Here is an 8023-nt window from a genome sequence, read left to right as displayed (position 1 = left end):
GGCACTGGGGACTGGGGACTGGGGACTGGGAACGGGGCACTGGGGACTGGGCACTGGGCACTGGGCACTGGGGACTGGGGACTGGGGACTGGGCACTGGGGACTGGGCACTGGGCACTGGGAACTGGGCACTGGGGACTGGGGACTGGGCACTGGGAACTGGGGACTGGGGAGGTGAGGGAGCGTGGCTTTAGTAATATGTGGCTTATGCTTTACAGGTTGTATGTGATTACCTGTCATCACCCTGCTGCATTCAAGTTGTATTCCATGCTGATGGTCTTATAAATATGGAAGTAAAAAGATTGAAAGTTTTTCTTCATGTGAATAAGGTAGGGTAACATGGGTGCTGAGAGGCTTAATGTTACAGGGAGAGGCCCATCCACCTCGTGTTTGGCAATAATTTGCACAGAACCAGACCTATCACGTGTCCTTTTTTTTTTTTTTTTCCATTTTATTTTATTTTTATGTCTAGGAGACTGGTCATTTTTTGGCATAGAAAATCCTCCCTGTATAGGCAGATGAAAAAGTGGGAAGCATGCAGCCATTCTGGGTCAATTTAGACAATCCGTCCAGACCTGGAGACTCTAACATTAATCCCTTGGTCATGACAACACCTTTTGGTTCAAGGTGCTTTGCTACCGTGCGAGAATCTATCAAGTGCTAGTAGCATATAGCACAGAGCATGAGCAAGAAAGCTGAAGCAGCACAATCCTACAAGACCTATCTCCTTCCTTACATGATCCTGACTGAAGCACAGTTCTCTCTCCTCTCTCAGCGTATTGAAATCCCACCGTACGTGCCCAAATCAACTGTGCACTTTTCCTGCTGGAAAATACTGGAAGCTAAGTTTAAGATAAATCCAACTTATTTGTGCTTCTGGCCTATTACTTTTCTACCTGTGACCCTACATTAACATTTCCTGATGAATCATCACCTTTAGCTAGTGGGAAAATTCCTGTGATCTCAGAGTGTCTAAGTTCCTTACCTCACCTAAATTTATCCATGTAATGACTGTGTAGGATGTCCTAAGATGATTCCTTCTTGTCTAGGCAGATGCCGTCTCTTAGACGAGATAATGAAAGAGTAAAACTCTTGGTTATTCCTGTAAAGATTATACATCAGATGTTGTGATGTAACCTCCTTTGTGAGACTTTTCGAGGCAAGAATACACAAGCGAAATCCTCCAGTCCTCAATCAAACAACTCCACACTGAAGTTGAGACCCTGTCCTACCCTCCTCCTCCTCACATTCTTCTGGTCTTCCGGCCTTCTCTGGATGCTGGCTGTGGTACTGGGAGCACAGCTGACATTTCAGGGAAGCTCCCCAGCCCCACCATGCTGCCTTTGATCAGTGCTGCACTCAGCACACTGCGAGTCCACCTGCACACGTTGCAGAGAGGAATTGCTCTCCCTGTGCCCTGCCTGTTGCGTACGGATCAGCTGACATGAGTCATGGATGGGTTTGGGATATCAAAGTCTGAAAGTCATAGATTGCAGCAAACCTATAAAGAAAATGAAACCTGAATGAGATTCTTAACCGAAGTGGAAGTGAAAAGTGGTCTTTAGAAATCCTGTTTGAACCAGAGCCCAGGAGATGCATGTTCACCCTGCAATTTGACTGCACACTTCTTGTTTGCTTTAAGGTGAAAAATGTAAGCTTCATGCTTGCTCAGTCCTGCAGGAAAGAACAGTGTTTTATACAGTAATCCATCTTCAGGGACCACATTATGGGGTCAGAACTTAAGATTAGTCAACATCAGGAGGTTTAGCAGGTAGGTGTGACATCTTCCTTCTGTTACACATGTTTAACACCCTATGCAGACATTCTTATTCCAGAGGCAGATTGCTTCTTCAGGATTTTATCAGCATATTTTTCAACTCAAGTATCAATATTGTTTGGTAGGAAAATTTTCTCGCTTTTTTGTGGGGAGAGTAGCATGCAACAATGCATTCTTGTATATTTAGTTTCAGTTTGTGAACTGTTAAAAAGTAGAGATTGCCTCTGCTTGTGTGTTTCATGCTAAATTTGGCCACAGAAACACTGGTGTTGGGAGGATATATAGAAGTTGCTGTAATAAAAGAGCAGCACAAAAAGCCCAAACATAGATACTTGGACAGAACCTAGGTCACCTGTATGGAAAGATGATTATTGCTTTCAGCACTAGGTATCCTCTATCACTGGGATTTTTCATCTAGCAAGAACTTTACAGATAAAATGGAGCATGGAACCCACAGGAAGAGATCTCCATCGTTAGGGCTAGCTCAGGTCTTTGACATGGGACTCCCCAGACATCGCCCAAATGAGAACCAGCCCATGCTTTGATAAGAATGGTAGAAAAGTTAGAGGTGCAGATGATGTTTGGCAGAATTTGTTCTTGTTAGTACAACATAGCTTCATTGGTCCAGCTCACAGCAGAAATAAGAGCTGCCTTCAGCATCCACAGGCTGGTTAGTCCTGGTCCAACATACTGAGGATAGATTGAAATAATCTGTTTGTGTTCCTCCTTATGTTACCCTTTGAAAATTGCTCCATTTCCCTCTGCCCTTAATTCAGCTGTAAAATGAGATAATATTTACTGGTCTGTCTAGAACATGTGAGATTTGCAAAGGAGAAGAACATTTATAAATTACATAGATTTTTTTTTTTTTACCAAGTACACAACAGTAAGGATAAAAACCAAAAGGTTCTGAGGCAGCAGGCATACAGTTCTTACATCTATAAAACAAGCCTAAGTAGCACAGTAATTTGCTCAGTACTCTTTCATGGTAATGAGCTTTTCTATCAAGAGGATGTCTGGTGTTGTTTCAACCATTTTCTTGGAATTGGTATTGCCATTTTCCAAACTGACCACCTGGAATAATCTCTGCAGCAGGCTAAAGTACTACTGCCAACTATAACTACATTGCCACTGAAGGACTGGCTTCTGAGATCAGCAAACACAAGTCTCCAGTCCAGGAGGAAGCTAGATCTTTCCCAATGGGGTGTGATTAGCTGCTGTTCCTGCTGTATGCAAAGATCTCTCTCTCTTCCACTTCCCCAAAAGCAAGCAAAATCATTACACCCCAGAAAAGCTGTAGGAACTGTGATTCATTTCATGCAATGTCTCCATCAGCTAGTTATGCAGCACTGTCAACATCCAACTATTAAATAATCAAATCTCGAAAACTAAGCAGACTGGCAGCTTCAAATTGGATATAGGACCACGTATATACAGTTACTTTCCTGTATTTTATGCTTAAGAACATTGCAAGCAAGTTGCAATTGCACTGCATGCAGGTTAGGTTTTTATTTCATATTTTTACATCCAGAGGTTGAGTTGCCTAGAGAAGAAAGCTGAGAGTGTTGTGCTTTCTTACTTGACTCTGAGACCTGGCACCTTAAGTGGCTTCTGCTCGTGTTTATTGAAAATATCTACCTGTCCATGGTGGGCAAAATGTTCAAGAGAAAAAGAAGTTAAGGAAACAAATCACATTTATAACAAAATCAGTGAGGTAATCTTGTGATAGCATAATGTTCATATTACAAAATTACTGCTAAATGAGCGTGGTATTACTTTCTAATCGAGCTAATGTCCAAGAATTTTACAATGTAACCAGTTTGAAGCCAGGAACCGTTTTGAAACCAATAACTGTTTTGAAAGCAGGTGCAATCGTAATTGCCTAAGTAACTGCAGTGTCCTACTAACAGCGTGTATTATTGTTGAATTTTAAAATTCCCTGCAGCTTAGAATGGCACTTATTGTTGGAGATTGTAGGGAATTAATTTTGAAAAGAATGAAAACAAGAATGTAAAGAAAAATGGCAAGATTTCTAAGAATTGCAGCAGGTTCCAACATGGCAACTTTGTGCATGAGAGAACAGAACAGTAGACACTGTTTTTATTTATTCAAGAAAAATGCCATGCTTTGATCTCTCAGCCATGGGTTTAACACTTTAATTCCTTTCTCTGATTGCTACTGCTGGGGAGTGGGAAATGTTACCCATGAGTTGTGTATAAAACAAAGTTGAACAAATCCCCAGTTCAAGAAAAAATAAGTGTATTCAGTGCTAACTTCCCAGGTATCCCCAGCCGAAGTTCAGGTACTTTCTACTTACGTTGTATGGGTTTTTCCAAGCTGGAGCTGTCTTTTTATGAAGTAGTTATTACTGGTAGTGGTTTCTGCAGCTACTCTAGCAGTTGCAGAAATAGCATAAGATGAAACTATGAATATCCACTCAATTACCTTAACTTGAAACTGCATTTATTTAAAGCAGAGAAAGCAATGAGTTGTATGACATGAAACTATTGTAAGAAACATCAGTCAAGTGACACTAACAATGCACAAGAAAGTACATAATAAATTTAATATTGCAATGAGTTTTAAATTTTGACCCGTTACATGAATCACCCAGTTTTTCCATCCACACTAGGTAGCTGATCCAGTATGTACTGCTCCTGAGGATCCAGAATGATCTGATTGCTGGTCACATACAGACTTGCATGGATTTGGAACTTCACTGTCTTCCAGGGAGCTGCTATTTCTCAAGTTTTACTCAAATCAGAACAAGTATCCTTAGGATTCACTAATACATTCATAAGAGACCAGATATGTTATTGATTTGTGGCAGGTTTTACCTCGTTTGTTGCAATACACCAGACTGCAAAATCCCCAGGTTGTCCCCTGGGAGGAAGCTGCAGTGATGGAAAACAGATACATCCTCCCCTTCACTAAAGGACCTACAGAGGACAAAGCTGACAATCTGGGAAGTACACACTGTTAAATAAACAGATGTGAAGTAAAACCACTACCAAAACACTACAGGCTGTGCTCAAGATGGGAATTCTGGGGACAAGAAGCTATATATATGTCAATATATTCTCAGCAGCAGACCACTCACCTTTCCTTTTTAAACTGCATTTATCAGTGAAGACTGTTTATTCTTGACCAGGTATCTGAGGGTGTATTTTTTCCCTTAGTACTTTACTCCCTTGGCATAAGAGCTGTCACTGAAAGATATTTCCTTCATTTTGGAAGGCAAAGGTGAGAATGCCACAGGACTAATTCCTGTGACGCAATGTGCATTCATTGGCAGTGGCTAATTATAGCACAGAAAAATTACCAGCTTCCCCTGCTGAGGACAGAGTAGATGATCTCTGCTGTAGGACTGCACTCTGCTCTTAAGTTCTTCCTGTGTCACCATGCCCACTGACACTGCAGTGAAACAGCAGTTTGTCATTCCTTCTCAGGCTGCTGTGCAACAACAGTGCTGAGATTTCTGAGCCTGGCTCCTGTTTTCAAGGTTAGCCAGGTCTGGTACTGACAGTAACCCATACTCATTCTCTGTCATCTCACAAGAATAAAGAGGAGCAAAAGAAAAACCCCAACCCCAAAACACCATGGCTCTTCAATTTAGACAAGTGTATGTCCAACAGATGGAGATGAAAGCAAGAAAAAAGTGGTTATCTTGATTCCAAGGCAATGACATGGAATAGTATTACAGCTGGTAAATATGATTAATACAGCCTCACTTATGCCTATCTTACTAATGCTTTTTCTTTTCTATTTTTTCCAGACATTCCCCATCCTCTGGACCATAACTCAGTTATAGCACAGTGCACTTCTAGATCTACATAGCTGGCCATTCCCTAGATTTGTAAGTTACTTCCTCACTTACTTTTCAAGATATTACCAGAAATGTATATAAATTCTGTACCACCCCCCCCCCAGCACACAAAGATGTAAGGTCTGTAAATATTTTTTTTAATAAGCTGCTTTCTCTGCTGATTCAAAGGGGAAAAAAGTAACTAACACAAAATGTAGGATATAAACGTATGACCCCAAAATTTACAAAACTTAACTTTACAGGAAATGTAATCCTAATGGCTGTGAAGATACATGATAATTAAGAGGCATTCATGTTGAACAACATGTTAGGACAGTGCTTTTGGAAACTAGGAAAAGATCCCAGTGCCCCTTTTTAGTAGAACAGAAAGTCTTTTATTGAAAGTTAATTTTGTGATAGTGTCTATAGTTAATTTATTAAAACACTTGAGAATGTTTTAAATTGCTTTCCCAAGAGGAATTAAATTATTTTTGTTTAGTATTTTTTTTACTTTTATGTGAGTTATTTTGACAGTTTCAGGGACAGAAATGTTTTGATTATTCCAACGATGCACATAGTCCCTCAAATTGCCTGTCTAACATGATTTGATACTGTCAAATATCCTGAATGATGTATGGGTAAGGGTATCATTTAGTCTCCAGGTACCTGAGCCCTCCATTTCTATTGTAGCAGTGCTTTTCTAATATGGGAGCTAAATGGAGATCATAAAATCATTTAAGATAAGCTACCAAGTAGTCAGGAAAGAAATTATCTTTCTTGCTGGTATATTGAATTTAAATCGCTATGACTGAGAAAATTAGTATCTTGGATTCCACTACCAACTCCTTAAGTGAGTATTTTTCAGGGGATATTTTTTTAACAAGATGATGTCCCATTTTCCAAAGCAAAGCAAAATAAACCACAAACTTTGCAGTCCTCATTGTCTTTATAAAAGCAAATTCACATCTATTTCTTGGAAAAGTGACAAATCTATGTAAAATTTCTTGAAAAACTGAAAGCATGCTTGACCTTGAAGAATAAAAATCACCAGGAGAACAGAAGTCAGGTTGCCTTTGCTTTATGATTTGCAAAACTTCCAGCAACTTGCCAACACGTGGCCGTATTTCGTTACTACTGTGTGTGTCACAACCCATCTTCTCAGAAATACTGCCCTGGTCCATCCCCCTAAACTTAATTATGAAATAACTGGCTAATTTTAGTATTGGAGACTTAGAGTCATCAACAATATTTACCGAATTACAATAAGACAGCAAACAAGAATAACATGCCATCCTTCTAAGAGATATATATGGCTGTAATTACCTGGATATTTGAGGTGTAAATAAGCTCTTGGATACCTTGTGGTTAACTGGAACATACCAAAGAAAAGATCAGGCAAATCTTTAAAGATGAGATTGCTCAAAAGGACAGAAAGAAAAGTAAAATGACTCCTAGTTCCAGTGATAGTTGGCTAGTTAAATCCCTTGTCTAAATAAACAGCATATACTCCTGACAGTTCAAAGACAAACCAACCAACCAACCAAAAAACCCTGAAGTATTTCTGTGGACTTTCTTATTTTCTTAAATCATTAAATTAAGTCAATACACCGTCAAACAATTAAAACACAGCACTCTACAAGACTGTAGTAATTTCCCCAGAGAAATACAGCATTATTCTGTATAAAACACAATGAGAGAAAAGAAAAAAAGAGAGAAAGAATGTTCAAGAAAGAAAAATCCCTCTAAATGACAGAAAGTCAACCTGCTGCCTCTGCTGAAGTGTAATGTTCATTTAACTATAAATATGCGAACAATTCACCAGCAGGATTGCCTCAGAAGGAGGAAGGCCAGGAGAGGTAGTTTGCTGCGGGCCATTTGTGACATCAATGGTATCAGGGCTCCTTGCTCAGTGAGGGTCTCTGCCCCAGGTCTTCTGGAAACACTGGCTGATCTCTGCCGGGAAACCTACTGAGATAAAAGGCGATTTATACTTCAGTGTATGAAGTACACCATCAGTGTCCTGATTAGCTCAGGCTAACTAATTCCCCGTACCTCTACTCCAAGAGTGAAAACTGTACTTTGCGTGTAGCTGGGCAGGTGAATGAAAGCCTGCACTTCAATCAACACAGTATGTTGTGACCCCTGAACAGCCGTGCCCATACTGGGGAGCCTGTGAAACACCTTAACTGGCCTGTTTGAGTAATTACCTTTAGGCATTAACATTTTATCTGAACTAGCAACTTTCAAAGCCTATTAGGCACACTGGTCAGATCCTTTGTTAAACCCAAACACTTCTCAAAGGTTGTGGTTTGCTTAGTACATTTACATCCTGGAACAAGCACTGGAGTAGCAACTGAATTAGGATGGTCCAAATCTGACTAGTAATCAATTACATCAAAGTGATAAAAATAGACATATCTTGAAAGCGCTCCAGAGACTCCT

Source organism: Corvus brachyrhynchos, unplaced genomic scaffold, assembly GCF_000691975.1.
Source record: "Corvus brachyrhynchos isolate BGI_N302 unplaced genomic scaffold, ASM69197v1 scaffold175, whole genome shotgun sequence".
NCBI classification, from domain to species: domain Eukaryota; kingdom Metazoa; phylum Chordata; class Aves; order Passeriformes; family Corvidae; genus Corvus; species Corvus brachyrhynchos.
This window is presented reverse-complemented; position numbering follows the sequence as displayed.